Raw genomic sequence first — 19704 nt, 5'->3', positions numbered from 1 at the left:
GATGCTGCTTTTTACACAGATATATTACGAGAGTCTTATCTTTACGAGACTGAATTGACTGTACTTCTTCTTGGGCCTCCCCATTGCTTTAACAGGCAGCCTCTCCCACACCCAATCCCACCCCCTGTGAGACTTGTGATTTTATGAACTGGTTGTATTGCTTAGTAAATGATAAACACAACACAGCCGGTACACTATGTAAATGAATTGCTTATGCTGGCTTTGGATGGGGGAAGGGAACCCAGAAGGCACAGACGGCATGTTTATTTGTAAGACATGTTAGCATTGTGTGAGCACACTGCAGAAATTGATGATCGGAGCTTGCTGAACAATTTGTACTGCGCAAGTCACAGTGTGTAATAAAACAAGATTTGATATGTAAAACATACAATATATCCAGCATAAAATTGATAACATAAAAGTATTCTAAAATGTTTTTCAAAACACCTTGTCCTTTGCGGGAACTGAACCCTAGCTCACGGGCATGGTTACCATCGGTGATACCACTAGAGCCACAAAGACAGGTGACTGACACCTGCAGTGACATAGTGATGTCGCTCATTGTATTTTTTTTCATGGTGCTGTGTGTCCCAATTCTATTGCTGATTGTAATGATTTTTTTTCTTTCAGAAAGCTGTATAGAACTCTGAACTGTGCTTTTATTTGTGTACGTTGGAGACGTAGAGCAAATCTTTTTCTGTGTTCACATTTCTGCTTAATTTAGGGATCATTTTATACAGAGCACCAGGGGAGCCTTCAGTTGTAAGGCATGTTGTCACTGTGTGTGTCTGCCGTTCCAGTGATTTCGTAGTCCACCCTGCAGTATTATTGTATTAAAAAAAGAACTACTAGATTTACTGTGTACTGGTCCGCTTGCCAGGGCTTGCTACATTGTACAGTATTCTGTAGTTGGAAAATAGAACCGTTTGCTGCGCTTGTAAATATAATTTAAGCAGCTCTGTATATATTGTTTATAATGAAAGTTTGGAAAAACAAAGCGCTAAATGAACAATGCTTAGAGGGGGAAGATGCAGAGGAGAAAGATGCAGCAGGAATAAGAAATTAGAAAATAACAAAGAAATTATGATAAAATAAATAAAATAAAAAAATAAAAATAAATATAAAAGGATTCTTTTAAAATAGATTTTTCAAAATACAATAATAATGTTTAAGCTCTTTTGTGAAAAATTGCTGTTTGATGAGGGCAGAGAGGAAAAGAAGAAGTCCTTTAATCAGGATCTTACACCGCCTTAATTAAATGCTAATCTGTCCCTGGTTCTAACCTTTGTGCTCCGTCGTTCTCTGACCAGAGCTTGTTAGCCGGGCGCTCCTTCCAGCGGCTCAGTGCAGCGGCTCAGTGTAGCGGGTCTTCTTACGCTCTGTCCGAAGCTAGTTAGCAGAGCGCTCCTTCCAGCAGCTCTATGCAGCGGCTCAGTGTAGCGGGTCTTCTTGCGGCTTTACGTGCTGGGGCCGGACGCGTCTATTAGCGGCTCTTTGATGTTTGTTCTGTTCGGTGCGGCGGGTCTCTTAATGGCTAAGCGTGCCAGTATCTTTCTTTCCTCCCGAAAACAGCATGATTAAGTGCGCATGCACGAAACGCGTTGGTACGTTAATACAGCTGTTTTTAGGAGGAAAGAAAGATACTGGCATGCTTAGCCATTAAGAGACCCGCCGCACCGAACAGAACAAACATCAAAGAGCCGCTAATAGACGTGTCCGGCCCCAGCACGTAAAGCCGCAAGAAGACCCGCTACACTGAGCCGCTGCATAGAGCTGCTGGAAGGAGCACTCTGCTAACTATCTTCGGACAGAGCGTAAGAAGACCCGCTACACTGAGCCGCTGCACTGAGCCGCTGGAAGGAGCGCCCGGCTAACAAGCTCTGGTCAGAGAACGACGGAGCACAAAGGTTAGAACCAGGGACAGATTAGCATTTAATTAAGGCGGTGTAAAATCCTGATTAAAGGACTTCTTCTTTTCCTCTCTGCCCTCATCAAACAGCAATTTTTCACAAAAGAGCTTAAACATTATTATTGTATTTTGAAAAATCTATTTTAAAAGAATCCTTTTATATTTATTTTTATTTTTTATTTTATCATAATTTCTTTGTTATTTTCTAATTTCTTATTCCTGCTGCATCTTTCTCCTCTGCATCTTCTCCCTCTAAGCATTGTTCATTTAGCGCTTTGTTTTTCCAAACTTACAGTATTCTGTAGTGCCATATCTGTCCTCTGCTATTCAGCACTGTACTGTAGCTTTTATTAGTGGAACAATTGCCACCCAGCGGTGATGCTGTGTATTGCATGCTGTGGATCCTCTTGCGCCTTATTACGCCTTACTTCGCCAACCTGCGCTATTTGTATTGCGTGATTAGGAAGCCTGTATGCCACAGCAGCAGCAACGATGAGCATGGCTACATCTGTATATGACAGTGTGTACATTTTTATTACATTTTTATCACCAGCTCCCCGCTTCACCTTAGTAACAGCAATTCATTCAAATCCCATACTACAACAAACATGGTAATGTAGAAAATAATGATAGGTTTATAAAATAGGGCCTAAATCAGTTTGAATCGTTATTGAAACAGAAATTGCGATTTTCTCAATCCAGCTTCAGCTTAAAAATGTATATGAAGGGCCGTCTAGAAAGGAAAAAAATGCACATGGCTGCATTTGCAAATTTGCATATGCAGTTGCATAACTGCAATGCATACACAGAAATTGAGCACCATCGACAGTTGACTCAGGGCTACTCAGAATAATGAGAATGCAGTAGCAGCAGGGGCCAAATTTTAGGTTGCAGCATCTGACGTCAGATACATGCCCCGAAAATGACGATGACGCGCCTGTGTTCTCCCAACCACTCCCCACAAACTACATGATACCTCCCACTAATGGTCACTTCCTAACAATCACTATGTGATTGCACTTTGATGGGCCTGTGATTGCATTGCAAATGCATTTTAACCATTGCTCGCGTGCGATGTGGTAACAGCGCATGCGCAGTCGTCCGATAATCACCTAATTTGCATTTTGCAACTGAAGCTGAATAAAGCCCATAATCCATTGGTTTATTATTAGCTGCAGAGCCAACCCTCGGAAATCTGTTATTCTTTAAAAGGAATACATTCCATAACACACACACATTATTATGTTAAACTTATATCCTGTACTGGACATTGGGGATAATTCAGAGTTGATCGCAGCAGCAAATTTGTTAGCAGTTGGGCAAAACCATGTGCACTGCAGGGGGGACAGATATAACATGTGCAGAGAGAGTTGGATTTGGGTGGGGTGTGTTCAATCTGAAATCTGAATTGCAGTGTAAAAATAAAGCAGCCAATATTTTTCCTGCACAGAAACAAAATAACCCACCCAAATCTAACTCTCTCTGCACATGTTATATCTGCCCCCCCTGCAGAGCACATGGTTTTACCCAACTGCTAACAAATTTGCTGCTGCGATCAACTCTGAATTACCCCCATTATTCCTCTCAAAGAATAACAGATCTCCAAGGCTTAGCAGGTAATAAACCAGCAAGGAGAAATGAGTGGGTGTGGAGTCAAGGTAGGGGGACCCCAGAGACATCAGTGTACTACTAGACCTCAAGATTTCTGTTGCCAGCCCTGCATGTAGCCCACAAATACTGGGCAGCTTAATTTTTATACTGCTATTTAGATTTCAGTTTGGACACACCTCTCTCAAATCTAAATCTATCTACACATTTTAAATCTGCCCCACCTGCAGTACATCATGGTTTTACTAAGGTGCAAGATTAGATGGCCATACACTATACAAATATCTGGCAGACCATCTGTCCAATCTGGCTGATTGGAATGAAAATCTGTTAATGTATGGGAGCAAATGACAATTGACCAATAGCTCCCAAACACTGGAAAATGGACAAAAACAGTTGTTTTTTATTTACTCCCATCTCAGAATCAGGCCAATAGCCACTGAAATCTTATTGTCTCTAATGAACTACCATTGGTACTTGTGCCCTTTGGGTACAGTTTTGGTGCTAGACTATGCAATACACTATTTGGAGGCTATACTATTATTGGTTAACAGACAGGCCACTTACAGCCAATCAGCGGCCTGTTTTTCATGGTAATGGCTGCTGATTGGCTGGCCGCCACATAACTGACAGAACTCACGTAGGTTCCACCACTTGCGGGAGCCCAGTTGTATGTACGGCATGTACATATAGCATGGTTATATCCAGCTTGTTCAGCAGATTTGTATTATTTTTTTTAACTCCTGGGATGCCTACTGGACAAGAAAACCAACTGGCCCCAAGGGTTATGTGAGTATGTATATATCTTTTATCCTTGCAGCTGGATTTTACTGGACAAGTGGACTGACCAGTGCCAGGGACAAGGTGAGTATAGCATGAGTGTATGTATTAAACTTTTACTTTCTACAGTGTGCAAGTACTTTATTTTTATTTTACAGGGGGACTATACAGTAGGTACCAGTAGGGTCAGCTTAAGCCTTCGGGGGGCCCAGGGCACTTATGAAAAGGTAGGCACACACATACACCTCTGGTCCTCCCCCTCTTGTCAGCACCGCCCCCATTGAGGGGTGTCACGGTGGATTTTGTGGTCTCATGTGGCTTCCACACTTTCTGGACTAATCAGGGGCATGTCCGCATATGCCGAAAAGAGAGGGGAATATGGTAGGATGCCGCTGATGCCCAAAAGACGCATGCCGGAGGTCACATTTCATTTTCTTCTCTCCATCATACTACTCCTTCCTTCACAACCTGACCTCTCCTCTCCTCCATCACCATTCATCTTCCCTCACACTCAAGCCACATTCTCTTCTGTTCACTCTGCGCCTTCCCTGACTCCCCAGCCACATACTATCCTCCATCACACTCCTCCTTCCCTCACACCCTAGCCACATCCTCTTCTCCATCGCCATCCTCCTTCTCTACATCACAGCCATATCCTTTTTTCCATCACCCTCCTCCTTCCCTCACAGCCCACCCACATCTTTTTTTCCATCACCCTCCGTTCTCCCTTACACTCCAGTCACATCTTCTCCTCCGTCACCATACTCATTCTGTCACACCCTAGCCATATCCTCTTCTCCATCATTCTGCTTCTTCTCTCACACCCCAGCCGCATCCTCTTCTCCATCACCATCCTCCTTCCCTCACACCCCAGCCACAGCCTTTGCTAAATTGCCCTTCACCTTCCCTCACACCCCATCGCCCTCCTCCTTCACTCGCACCCCAGCTACATCCTCCATTACCCCTTCCTTCCCTCACACCCCAGCCATATTCTATTCTCCAGTGCCCTCCTCCTTTCCTCACACTCCAGATAAATCCTCTTCTCCATCACCCTCCTTCTTCTTTCATACCCAGCCACATGCTCTTCTCCATCGCTCTTCTCCTTCCCTCACACCCCAGCAACATTCTCTTCTCCATTGCCCCCCTCCTTCCCTCACACACCAATGACATTGTCAAAGTCAGAAAAATATCTCTATGCACACTGCCATATTTGCACCTCACACAGGTCTGCGCTGCGCATGCGTGCGCTCTCCCGTGCGTGCGCATACTCGCTGTTGCGGGCACCCGCGGGCGCGCGGTATGTGCATTTACGGTAGAGTTCGTGTGTTCGTAGCGTGCGACTCAATCGTTACATATTTCCACTATATAATGTATTTTGTAGACCATGGTCCCTTTGATAGATTCTGAAAGTTTGGTTAATGTAGAATGTTCATGAACAGAGAAATCCCCCTTTGTTTGATACGAAGGGTCAGACAGGAGTAATACAGTGGTGTTTAGTATCCATCGGAAGAGTATTTAATTAGCAATATTCCGGTGTTGGTTTGAAGCGGATTAATCGCTCGTGCGAATAATTATGGACATAAGAAGTTTATGTCCATTTACTATTATTTGCACTTAATTATCCATGCGGCGGGAAACCTAGTTTCCCACCCACCTGAGCAGTTGGAAATCGTCACAGCCCACCTGTATGAATCAACCTATGACCTTTTGTTATAATGCGAGGAGGAATTCCTGTGTCCAATGAACAATGAGATTGTAGGGACCATTGAATTGTATTGTGTGTGGGGCATAAATAGACAAGCCGATCACATCCAGCTCTCACTCTTCAACGGTTATCATTGCTGAAAATCGGGAGCTGGATGTCCAGAGGCGCATGCGATCGTTTCCTTTGTGCGTAAGTTTTCTCCGCAATCATATTGTCTTTCTTGTTGTTATGGGCCATATCTCTCTCTCTCTCTTCTCCCCTTTCTCTCGTATTCTCTTAAACGTAATAGTATTGTATTGTATTTCATGTGTAGTTATCTGGTTAGGTAGTCTATGTTATATTGTAGTGTATGACTTGTATTGTATTAATTCTTTTGCAAGTATAACATTCATAATATATATATTAGGCGTTGGACCCTAAGCACGGTATCTGTGTATTTCTTATAGTGTTAAGTATTCTCAGAGCGTCGGTGACGCTCAAACAGCTTTTAAGTTAATAAGGTTACACTGTGTTGCATCTACACCCTATCTCTACACTAAGGTTTTACAGCATATTACATTGTTTATGGTTTAGATATAAAGGTTTAACATTGTGAGCGTCTGTGCCGCTCGTGATCTCCTCGTGGTCTCGAGCGTCCGCTACGCTGATAGCGTAGCATTACGGTAGTCGCTCACCTATAAGTGTGCCCGATACCAACAGCGTATTCTCGTGAGCGTCCGTATCGCTCGAGCAGCCCGCTCCCGATACAGCGTCCGTTACGCTATAGTGAACCATTACGTTAGTCAGCAGCCAATAGCGTGCCTGCCTGTGATCTCTTGGCCGTGAGCGAACGTGACGCTTGAGCGTCTCGACCACGGCTAAGCGATTGCTACGCAACGAGCGTACCCTTACGGTACTCCATACGTAAATAGCGTACAGTGTTCCTAGACCTCATAAAGGGTTTTATATAAGATAAATATTTGGCTTTATCAATTGGCGGCTCGTCCTGTCCTTCACATATCTCTGCTAGGTAATTTCAGCAGACATTATCCATCAGCAAAGGGCGGGAGATCATATTCTTCGCAGTGCTGACGGGATAAGCGTCTGCTTCGCTTAGTAAAGGGTGCTGAAGGAATCCGGGAACCGGAGGAAAGAACAACACGCTAGTATCTTTTAAAACTGTTTTATTTCTGTTTTGCGTACACACGCATATAGCTGCATTTCTTTTTCGTGTATTTTCATGTCACTCTCCTGTTTGCCATTTCACAATTGATAACGTGCTGAGAAAGATTTGTTGCTATTGGTAGTAAAAGAGAAAAAACGATACATTAAGGGGTAATTTGTAAAACACACGCACAGCTTTGCCTGAGATACAAGGAAAGACCTGTGTGGTGCTTGGTAGATGATTACAGTTAAAGATCATCTACATTGATAAACGTGCTAATTGTATTTTTGTATGACCAGCGTACACGTGTCTCTAACAAAAGGCTGAGACTCGCGAACGCAACACAAAGGCCGACGCACGCAGCGTATATTACGCAACGGAGCGTCTGGGTACGCCCACCGAAACTCAAATCGCACAATAGCATTGTTTTAGTGGGGGCGGTATAGCATAGCCACGTGATAATAGCACAAATTGATTTCAGTTTTTTTTCCAAAACTTAGTTTAAATACCTTACTTTACTGTAATGCCTCTGGGGACAGCTATCAGACTACGGGAAATGATTTTTCTGATCAGAAAACTATAGAATGATAGTGGGTTGAAAACGGTATGAGTGTATTGAACTCCTCTTGGTGAAGTCTTTGTGAAATCTTGGTGAAGTAAGTCTTGGTGAATCACGGTCAAGGTGAATACGTGATGAGCACGGTCTAAGTGAAAACGTGCGACAGAGTGTGATAAGGTTTTCGTTGTATTACGCTCTGGCTGTTTTGGAGCACAGTAGGGAGACTCCAATGATCCTACCATTTATGGGCAACAAGTGTCTATAAGTGGTACGATTGGACCGCACGGTTGTATGTGTGACCAATAACGCAACGTGATATGAGGTAGTATATCCATACGTAAATCTTGCCCTCATACGTGTTGTAGGGAGCACATGCAAGCGTGATTTGTGTAAAGAAGGGAATTTTCACTGGTCACAGGAAAATCTCTAGAGATAGGGCCTGCAACGGTTACACGTGTCTGCTAGAAGGCGGACCGGAGATACCCGGAGCAGAAGAAGTTCAGTGGAAGAGCTTTAAGGATTTCCAACGTAGACTGTGTTTGGTGCATTTTAGGAAGTTTTTTCTGTGTTAAAAGAGGTCCACAATGGAAGCCAAGTGCACAACACAGGGACGTTCAGCAGTCAGGGTTCAGACTGCAGAGGCTTGCAGACCCCGAGGGTCTGCTCGGTTAGTAATGTGGAGGAGGTATGGTCCCCACACTGAGACCTTTTGTGATGAATGGACACGAATGACTGCGGGGGATAAGGCACCATTTCCTGGGATAGGTAGTTTTGACTTAGAGGTATTGCATAATTTAAGGCGGAGGATCTGTCTCATAAAATCCTGGAAACAACGGGTTAAACATGATGATTGTTTGCAGTTATGGCTACAGGAAAGTGAAATGCAAAGAAATGTAACTTACATACCTAACTTTCATCTTGAGAGGAGAGACATGGCAATGGAGAGGATTATGGTTGCGGAGAAAGGCACAATGGGGTGCGATAAAAGTGCACTTAGTAACTATATTAAGAATGAATGTAACAAACGTAATAAGGTTTATAAAAATGAAAGTGTTAAATGTACAACTATTAACCCATGCAAGTCGCACCCCTTGTTAAACTTTCCTCAGGAACACCAACAAGAAAGTGAGCCCAGCACAATGTCGGAGCTTTTTCCAGCAGCCATCACACAAGACATCCAGGTGGACGCGACCAAATCGGTAAAGACTGTAATCAAACCCCCTAACGGAGGGTCAGGTGAGGTCGTGTCCACAGGTACGTATGGTATTATACATCACGCACAAACAAATGTACCTCATATCGTGGAATCAATTCAGAATGACGTTACTGGACTTAATCCTGTCAGGGTAATTGCAGTACCAAATAGGAAAACTGACTCTTCAGGAGTCACTCCTGTCAGGAACATCGCCATGTACTGCCCCTTTTCCCGAACAGAATTAAGAACAATTCTGTCTGAATTTCCTGATCCCAGGAAAGACTTAGTTGCTTGTCAAAAGTACATAAGAGTGCTAGGAAACACTGCAGAGCCAAATAACAAAGATTGGAGGACAGTTTTGAGGGCATGTTTACCCCCCGATGTTGATTCATTGAAATTTATTGCTGACTGTAAGCTAGATGAGGAAGTACCACTAACAGACAAGTATAACCAAGATAATGTAAAAAGAATCAATCTACAGTTAGGAGTATATTTTCCTACAGTAGTAAAGTGGAATAAAATCTTTACAATAAAACAAAAAGAAGGTGAATCCGCATCAGAGTATTTTCACCGGGCTCTGCAGGATATGGCTAGGTACACTGGTATAGATGACATTGAAACTAATGTACACCACAGAGAGGTAGCTGTGTCCGTATTAATGGACAGCTTAAAAGACACACTAAAAATCAGGGTACAAACCTCCATACCTCACTGGAGAGGCATCTCGGTGGCTGCATTAAGAGAGTCCGCTATCGAGTATGACCGCAATATCCAAAGAACCAGGGAAACGCAGGGAGAACGGTTGATGGTACTGAGCATCCAAGCACTAGAGGAGGCATCAAGTCGACCAAAACCCCAGGCCCCTAGCACATGGAGGAAGCCAAGGATTTGTTATCATTGTAGAAGAGAAGGGCATTATGCCAGCAACTGTAATAACCCACATAAAGTCAGACCCCCTAGACCAAGAAATGAGCAAAATTATAACACACACAATTATAAACAGGGATCATATAGGAAGAATTTTGAGCCACACCCATAATGTGCAATCAGGAAAGGTGATCATTAGGACTGATGGTAAGCCTGAGGTTATAGTTAATAAATTGGGAGGTCATTCCCTGAAGACACAGGAATGACCGGGTGAAACGTTGTAAATGTATCTGTGAAATGTTTCTTTTTCTCTCTCCCCATCTCTGACGATTATTGGTAGGATTCAAACATTGCATATATACTTGGTCTTTGCAGAAGTCTACCAAACCCCAGCATGACCTATCCGCATCAATGTATTCTGGCCAGATACAGACAGTGGAATATGGAAGTGCTGGGGGGAGGGACTGCGCAAGGTGATAAAGCTAAATATTTATCGTGTATATAACCCTTTATGAGGTCTAAGAACACTGTACGCTATCTACGTAAGAAGTACCGTAAGGGTACGCAAGTTGCGTATCGATCGCTTAGCCGTGATCGAGACGCTCAGGCGTCACGTTCACTCACGGCCAAGTGATCGCAGGCAGGCAGACTATTGGCTGTTGACTTATCGTAATGATTCGCTATAGCGTAGCAGCGCTCGGGACCACGAGGAGATCACCAGCGATGCAGACGCTCACAACGTTAAACCTTTATATCTATACCTTTAACAGTGAGATACGCAGTATACCTTAGTGTAGAGACAGAGTGTAAGTGCAACCTGGTGTAACCTGATTAACTACAAAGCTGCTTGAGCGTCACCGACGCTCAGAGAATACTTAACCCTTATAAAGAATACACAGATACCTGGGCTTAGGGTCCGAAACCTATTATATGTATTATAACTATTATACTCGCAAAAGGAATCACAGTACAAAGCATACACTACAATATAACATAAACCAACTAACCAGATAACTACACGGGAAATACAATATAATACAATTAAGTCTAATCAAGGGAAAATACGAGAGAAAGAGAAGAGAAGGAGAGAGAGAAATGGCTCACAGTAAGACAATATGATTACGGAGAGAACTTACGCACAAGGGGAACGATCGCATGCGCCTCGATATCCAGCTCCCGATTATCAGCAATGAGAACCGTTGAAGAGAGTGAAGTTGGATATGGTCGGCCTGCTATTTATGCCCCACACACAATACAATTCAATGGTCCCTACAATCTCATTGTTCATTGGACACAGGAATTCGGCTTCGTATTGTAACAAAAGGTCATAGGTTGATTCATACAGGTGGGCTGTGACTATTTCCAACTGCTCAGGTGGGAGGGAAACTGGGTTTCCCGCCGCATGGGTAATAAAGTGCAAATAAAGTAAATGTTCATAAATTTCTTATGTCCATAACTATTCGCACGAGCGATTGATCTGCTTCAAACCAACACCGGAATATTTCTAATTAAATATTCTTCCGATGGATACTAAACACCACTGTATTACTCCTATCTGACCCTTCGTATCAAACAAAGAGGGATTCCTCTGTTCATAAACATTCTATATTAACCAAACTTTCAGAATCTATCAAAGGGACCATGATCTACAAAATACATTATTAGTGAAAATATGTAATGATTGAGTCGCACGCTACAACCACATAAACTTTACCGTAAATACGCATACCGTGCACCAGCGGGTGCACGCAACAGCGGGTATGCGCCTTCACGGGAGAGCGCACGCATGCGCAGCGCGGACCAGTGTGAGGTGCAAATATGGCAGTGTGTATAGAGATATTTTTCTGACTTTGACAGTCCACCCTTTGGCAGTCAATAATAACTGCCACCTTCTAAAACATTTCAAAAGGAGAAAAATATATGTCAGGGGTTAATTCATTTCCATGGTTGGGTGAGGGAGAAGAGAGGAGTAGGTGTGAAGAAGGTATGACCTAGTGTGATAGCAGAAGCATGTGTGTATGAGTCCATGTTTGGGGGGGGTCATGTATCATCGTGCCGTACGTGTTGTAAATCAAGCTTCGAGGTATTGCGAAGTATACATTTGAATTCCTTCTTATCCCGTGGTACGGGTCTGTGGATGGGCTGTCAAACTTTACCGAGCTCTTTTCGGATTTTGAACAAAATGGGGAGCACATTTTAGTTGATGATACATGAATGGGGGAATATGTGATTGCTGATATCTGTGCCTGTATTCCCTATACTATGTGTGTCATTACCTGAGGGTTGTAGAAATGAAGAAAAGACATAATTACGGTAAATGCGGTGGTATTCTATGTCAGGTTAATGTACATCTGTCGGTTGAAGTTTTGTTCGGTATCAGTTGAAAGTCGTCTTCTTTGCGCTGTTTTGCTCATTAGGCGTGAGCAATAAACTTTGTCAATGCCATTAGATTTACAAAAAAAATGTTGGGCTAGCGTAATTTTAAGAATTCTAGGGAAACTGGGGATCCATGGCAAAGTTCATCAAGTGTCCATATCTCAAGTGGTCAAAACTTCTTCTTTGGTCTATCCGTTGTCTGTATAGCGTCTCATCAACTTCCTCGTCCAAGGGGGTCTTGTTATCTTGGAGAAAAACCAGAAAAACAGGTGAAAGAAACGGACCGTAGAAATCGCATTTTCATCACATCATTGTTTCTATCGTTGGGTCGTAAATCAAATCCAGGTTAATTACAGTTTCCTCACTCCTCAAACTCATCACTCTGGTACTTTGTTTGCACCTCATTAAAGCCTGCCCGCATCTAAATATCAATCCAATCGATATAACGACACCTAAGATACATAGTAGAAACTTCCCAACATCCATTATGACTCCTTGAGCCCAGTCTCCTAAACCAGAGAACCAATTTCGCGGGTTCAACCATGACACCCAACCAGTCAGCTCATTACCTACAGCAGCAAGAGTGAGATTGTGTTTTCGGCGAAATTCCCACTTTAATTGGAGAATATCGTCCATCTTTTGGTCTATGACCTCTACCGGATCCTCGGTGCTATTTGTGATATACGTGCAACACTTCACGCCGTACTGTGTTGCCAATGTAACACAATATCCGCCTGTCACTGCTGTGAGGTAATTAAGAACCATTCTATGCTGTACCAGTTCTGTTTTATAAGCTTGAAGTTCTCTTCCAGTGTATCTAAACGTGTCATCGTACATTTCAGTGATATTATCTAACAAATTGGCGAGTGCGGAAATGTATCTATAATTCATCACTCCTCGAGCGGTGCGAGTGAAATCTAACGCCACCAGAACCTGAATCCCGGTGGATTCATGGATCAGATCAGAGGCCGGATGCTCTAACCTTTCTGACAGTTGTCTTTTAACAAGGTGCTCGTAATGACTGTGAGTATAAGGAGCTTGGGCACCACGGTGTATGTCTTTCATTTTGTCATGTGTTACAGTCATTACTTCAGGCAATACTCTTCCAATATAACACAATCCTTCAGAGTTTGGGGCAAGCCACTTGTACGCCTTTCTCCCGCATATGAAATATGCATCATCGGGGAGAACATATGGGACGGAGAAGGACATGACCATATTACACACCTTCCATGTGAAATCTCCTAGCCCTAATTCTTCCATCTGCTTAATGCACGTATCAGGTTGTACGATATGTGCACAGTATCCTGGTGATACTTCTCCAACTCTAGTAATCCTATTTCCTAAGGTGTATCTATACCGGAAAGATTTTCCTCTACTGGCTATGTGGCGTACAAGCTCTGTATCTGTAGGCATTCTATCTGCTCTATGTGAAAAGGTCATGGTGTGGTTACTCCATGATACTTCCCAATTTCCCGGCTTTCTGGAATTGGAGATGTTAAAACATAATAGGGACCTATCCACGTGGTATTGGTGGAGCTTCAAACTAGGAGGGCTGGAGATATTAAACCTCCGGTCCACCGGTCTCCCACCATTTAACTCAAGTACCTCCCCTATCGTTAAAGGAAATGGTACTAGCCCTGATTTGCTATGACCCTGAGGTACTTGAGAGCATACCCAACAATCTGTTTTGTTTAATACATTACCCACTAAGGAGTGATAATCACTCAATGGATGCCGGTCCATATGGATATTAAAACTGGATTGGCATTTCTTAATGCACCCATCTTCAATGACATTGTTACAGAGCCTACAGATACAGTTTTCTTCAGCTAACAATCCGTCACAATTTCTTCTATGGTCAATGCTATCGGATCGTTTTCTGATACTCGCCTTTGCTTGTTGGTTAGGTTGATCTTGGAAAACTACGCCTCCATCTTTATCATCAGAACTCATTCCAGAACCTCTATCGACCTCCATGGTACTCTCGCCGGAACAGACTGCTCTGGTCAACATCATGGTCAACAGGAAAATCCGGATCACAGTCTCTTGGGGCAAGTCCATCTTTGAGGAGGAGACGAAGAAGAATGAGAAGGAGGAAAAATACATTTGAGGGAGAGGGGATGGGAAGTGGAAAAAAAACAATAAAAGGGAGTGGGGAGTCGACAACAGCTCTCGGTCTTCAAGGCTCAGGTGCCGCCTCAGTCCTCCTGGAACAGACACTCCAGTGATACAACCTCTACCGTCTGTTCCTTATCACGGGACTTCTCTGGATCAGCAACCTTCTTGCAGTGGGATGAATGGACCCAAGTCTCTCTCTCAGCAACCTTCAATGCTGTCGTGCTAGTCAATAAGACCTGGTATGGTCCTTCCCATCTGTCAATAAGGCAACCTGAGCGTAGAAAATTTCGTATCATTACATAATCCCCAGGTTCAATGTCATGACAACTACTATCAGGTAGATCAGGAATCACCAACTTTAGATTATCATTTTGATTCCTTAACTGTTTACTCATGTTAATCAAGTACTTTACAGTTACTTCATTGTTACATTTCAAATCATCCTGAGGGTTAATCATGACATGCGGTTGTCGACCAAATAAGATTTCAAAGGGGGACAGATTAAGAGGGGACCTGGGAGTGGTTCTGATACTGTACAATACAATGGGTAAAGCTTCTGGCCATGTCAATCCTGTCTCTGCCATCACTTTACTCAATTTATTTTTAATAGTGCTGTTCACTCTTTCGACCTTCGCACTCGCCTGTGGACGGTACGGAGTGTGCAGCTTGCTATCAATTCCCATCAACTTACACATTCCTTGAAAGACATCACCTGTAAAATGGGTACCCCTATCACTTTCGATTATTCTAGGGATACCATATCTACATACAAATTCCTGCACAATTTTCTTAGCTGTAAACATAGCGGTATTTGTAGCTGCAGGAAATGCTTCGACCCAATTCGAGAAAACATCTATACAAACAAGTACATATTTCAAATTCCGACAAGGGGGTAATTGAATGAAGTCAATTGTATTACCTGGAAAGGGCCGCCGGCAGGTGGGATATGGGATGGTTCTGTAGGTATTGCCTTTCCAATATTCTTTCTCAGACAGGTAAGGCATGACATTGCTCTTTTACTCGCATGAGAGGAGAATCCTGGGGCGCACCAATAGGCTCTTACCAATTTGCACATTCCCTCCTTGCCTAGATGAGTCAGCCCGTGAGCTGCTTCAGCCAGACATGGAAGATATGCTCTGGGGGCCACTGGTTTACCATGTCCATCCGTCCAGAGTCCTGAGGACTCTTGGCCACATCCCTTTGCCTTCCAGACTGCCTTTTCCTGTGTGGAACACAAATTTTGCATTTTACACAACTTCTGTGTGTTGATGGTATTGAATACCATCAGTTGTGTGGTGTCTGTCTGTATGGGGGTAGCAGCTGCTAACTTAGCAGCTTCGTCTGCTCGGCTGTTACCAAGTGATACCGGGTCTTGGCTATATGTGTGTGCTTTACATTTGATAACAGCCACTCTGTCGGGTTCCTGTATCGCTGTTAGAAGCCTTTTTATGTGAGCTGCATGCGCTACCGGTGTACCAGCTGCCGTCATGAAATTTCTGAGGCGCCATAGGGCTCCGAAATCATGGACTACCCCGAATGCGTATCTAGAATCGGTGTAGATATTGGCTGACTTACCCTTAGCCAATTCACATGCTCTGGTTAGGGCGACCAGTTCAGCAACCTGGGCTGAGTGAGGTGGGCCTAGCGGTTCCGCTTCTATGGTGTCTTGGTCATCTACGACTGCGTATCCAGTACACAAGTCTCCCGAGTCTGACTGTCTGTGACAACTACCGTCCGTGTAGAACGTGAGTTCTGCATCTTCCAGTGGGTTGTCACTGATGTCAGGCCTTGCGGTAAAATTTTGGGTCAAATATTCCATACAATCATGTGTATCTTCCTTTGTATTAAATCCTCCTTCCCCAGCACTCTCACCTTCCACCCTTTGTGCCTGACCAGGCACACCTGGGAGATATGTTGCAGGATTTAATGCACTGCATCTCCTTATGGTGATGTTTACGGGGGCCATTAGTGCTAATTCCCATCTTGTAAACCTCGCTGATGAGACGTGTCTGGTTTGGGCAGAATTCAATAAGGCTGATACCGCATGTGGCGTATGGATTGTGAGGTTGTGGCCTAGCACGACATCTTCGCTTTTTGTCACTAGCAATGCTATCGCAGCAACGCTTCGCAAGCATGTGGGGAGGGATCGCGCTACCGTATCTAGCTGAGCGCTGTAGTATGCAACTGGCCTGCTGGCATCACCGTGTTTTTGGGTTAGTACGCCTGCCGCGCAACCAGCACTTTCTGTTCCGTATAGTTCAAAGGGTTTCCCATAGTCTGGCATACCTAGTGCTGGTGCCTGCGTTAGGCACTGTTTGAGTCTCTCAAATGCTGTTTCGGACTCGTCTGTATGCGAAATCCTATCAGGTTTGTTCGAGGAGACCATTTCCTGCAAAGGTAACGCTAAAATGGAAAACCCTGGGATCCAATTACCAATACCCACACATTCCTAAAAACGTTCTGATCTGTTGCTGGGTTTGTGGCAGGGTCATGTCTCTAATTGCTTGGATTCTATCAGCGGTCAGGTGTCTCAGTCCTTGTGTTAGACAGTGTCCCAAATATTTTACCTTAGTTTGGCATAATTGCAACTTGTCTTTGGACACCTTGTGTCCGGTGTCTGAAAGATGAAACAGGAGCTGTTTCGTATCCTTCAGAGATGCTTCCAGTGAATCTGAACACAGTAATAAATCGTCCACATACTGTATCAATACTGATCCACTGTCTGGTTGGAAAGACTGTAAACAATCATGCAAAGCCTGAGAAAATATACTTGGACTATCTATGAAACCTTGGGGCAATCGAGTCCACGTGTATTGGACTCCTCTGTATGTGAATGCAAACAAATATTGGCTGTCAGGGTGCAGAGGTACCGAAAAGAAAGCGGAGCAGAGGTCAATAACAGTGAAAAATTTGGCAGTGGGAGGGATTTGCATTAGGATGACAGCTGGATTTGGCACTACGGGGAACTGACTCTCAACTATTTTGTTAATCCCCCTTAGATCCTGCACTAGCCTGTAACCCCTCCCCCCACTCTTCTTAACAGGGAAGATGGGACTATTGGCAGTGCTGGACGTTCTTACCAGAATGCCCTGTTGTAGCAAGCGCTCTATTACTGGGTAAACTCCTAACTCCACCTCTGGCTTCAGAGGATACTGTGGGATTTTTGGAGCTATCCTACCATCTTTTACTTGTACAACTACTGGAGCTACGTTTGCCATTAATCCAGTGTCCTGTCCGTCTTTTGTCCAAAGTGACTCTGGTATCTGAGATGTCATCTCTTCTACTTGGGATGGATTCCTATTTGTCATAATGGTATGTGACATTAATTTTGATGGGGAGTCTAACATGTCTCGCACTTCCTGAGCGTGTTTCTCAGGTATGTCCAAGAATACACCTTCAGGAGTACAATAAATGACGCACCCCATTTTACACAGTAAGTCTCTTCCCAGGAGATTGGTTGGTGCCGATGCAGCCAGCAAAAAGGAATGCTTGGTATGCAAAGGCCCTATTGTAATCTCGGCTGGTTTGCTAACAGGGTAGTGCTGGACTACTCCTGTTACTCCCATGGCTGGAATTGTCCTACCAGTGGTCCTCATGCCCACTGTCGAATTTATCACTGACTTGGCCGCCCCTGTGTCTACAAGAAAGTTTAAAGTTTTACCAGCTACATTGATTGCGACCTCGGGTTCACTTTCAAGGTTGGCAATCAATTTCACTGGCTGCAGATAACAGGTATGGCCACACCCCTATTGGGTATGGTGACCTCCCTGAATCCCGCTGGCAGCAACTATTTGTGAGGGAGATAGTTGGGAACTACCAGAGGCATGCCAGTCTCTGTTTGGGGGATATCTTTTTGTTTCCCCTGTATGTGGCTCATAACTCCGTTTCTGCGGACCTTGCTCCCAATGTCGTGTGTCGTGTCGTTGTCTAGGGGGTTGGTATGATCTTTGCGAATTTTTCGCTCTACAGTCTCGTGCATAGTGCCCCTGTCTTTGACAAGAATAACATGTTATCATAGTTGACTTACCCACAGGGTTGGATGGTACATACGCAGGCTGCTTTGTGGTCAGAGCCTGTATACTTACTGACATTAGCTTATCACTCTGCGACTCCCTGTGTCTGGTGATGTTTCGGTCGTGATCAATAGCAGCCTCTCTCAAAGTGGACACTGACAGACCTCGCCAACATGGTTGCGTGGTCTGTACCCTTGCCTTTAATGTTTCCTTCAAACCATCCATTAGTACAGATACTGCTACTTCTCGATGGTTTGGATTTGTCCTAATGTCCTCTATACCAGTGTACTTTGCCATTTCTAATAGTGCCCGGTGAAAATATTCTGCAGCTGTTTCTGACTCTTTTTGTTTAATGGAAAATATTTTGTTCCATTTAACAACTGCTGGGAAATGCTCCTTTAACTGTAAGTTTATCCTTCTTACGTTATCTTTGTTGTACACATCTGTAAGAGGTACGTCCAGATCTAGTCCACAATCAGCTAAAAATTGAGCTGAGTCGACATTGGAGGGTAAACAAGCTTTTAGCAATATCTGCCAATCTTTATTATTGGGCTCTAAAGTGTTTCCTAAGTCTGTGATGTATTTTTGGCTGGCAACTAAATCTTTTCTAGGGTCAGGGAATTCAGACACTATGGTCCTTAATTCCATTCGGGAAAATGGGCTGTACATGGCAATGTTCCTTATGGGAGTGGCTCCTGATACATCTGTTTTCCCATTGGGAACTGCTATTACCCTAACAGGAGTAATTCTAACAACCTCATTCTGTGTAGATTCTACAGCTTGTGGTGAAATAGTCTCAGCATAATGCATGGTGCCGTACTTACCAGTTGATACGACCTCACCTATCCCTCCGCTAGGGGCCTTTACTAATCTCGTGGGTGTTGCTGTGCCTACTGTGGTCTCTGCTATGGTGGCTGCTAGAGAGAGCGCTGAAATCGTTGTCGCTTCGTCCTCTTGATCACACTCCTGAGGAAAGTTCAAAACAGGGTACAACTTGCACGGGTTAATACTTGCATGGGTTAATGGGTTAACATTATCATTAACATTTACACAGTTACTAAGTGATTTTGTGTTACACCTTAGTGCGTCTTTCTCCGTAATCAACTTCTCTCCTGATATATATGGTGGCGGCGGGGCCGTGGCAATCAGTTTTCTGTTAGAGCCAGATCCTGCCGCCTGAGCCAAACCTCTCTGTATCTCACCTTCCTGTTGCCACAACTGTAAATAATCATAATGCTGAACTCGTCTCTTTGTTGATTTTATGAGACATATCCTCCTCCTTAAATTTTGTAACACCTCTCTGCTGAAGCTACCTATTCTTGGGAATTTCTCCCGGTCTTGTACCGTCATTCTCTCCCATTCATCACATAAAACCTCTGTGTGACTTCCATATTTCTCACACATGATATACCTGGCCGACCCAATTG

At 43.9% G+C, this 19704-nt stretch overlaps 1 long non-coding RNA gene across 1 annotated transcript in view; it reads left to right on the top strand.

Annotated features, from left to right (window-relative positions):
- The first annotated feature begins 1584 nt into the window (after positions 1–1584).
- Positions 1585–19704, top strand: part of LOC134927973 (uncharacterized) — a 215267-nt gene continuing 197147 nt past the window's right edge. Inside the window, exon 1 of the long non-coding RNA XR_010177794.1 lies at positions 1585–1907. This is a non-coding gene — a long non-coding RNA (uncharacterized LOC134927973). The remainder of the gene's footprint in view (positions 1908–19704) is intronic.

Source organism: Pseudophryne corroboree, chromosome 5, assembly GCF_028390025.1.
Source record: "Pseudophryne corroboree isolate aPseCor3 chromosome 5, aPseCor3.hap2, whole genome shotgun sequence".
Lineage (NCBI taxonomy): Eukaryota > Metazoa > Chordata > Amphibia > Anura > Myobatrachidae > Pseudophryne > Pseudophryne corroboree.
The sequence above is the reverse complement of the archived record's forward strand: the minus strand, read 5'-3'. Positions and strand labels throughout refer to the sequence as shown.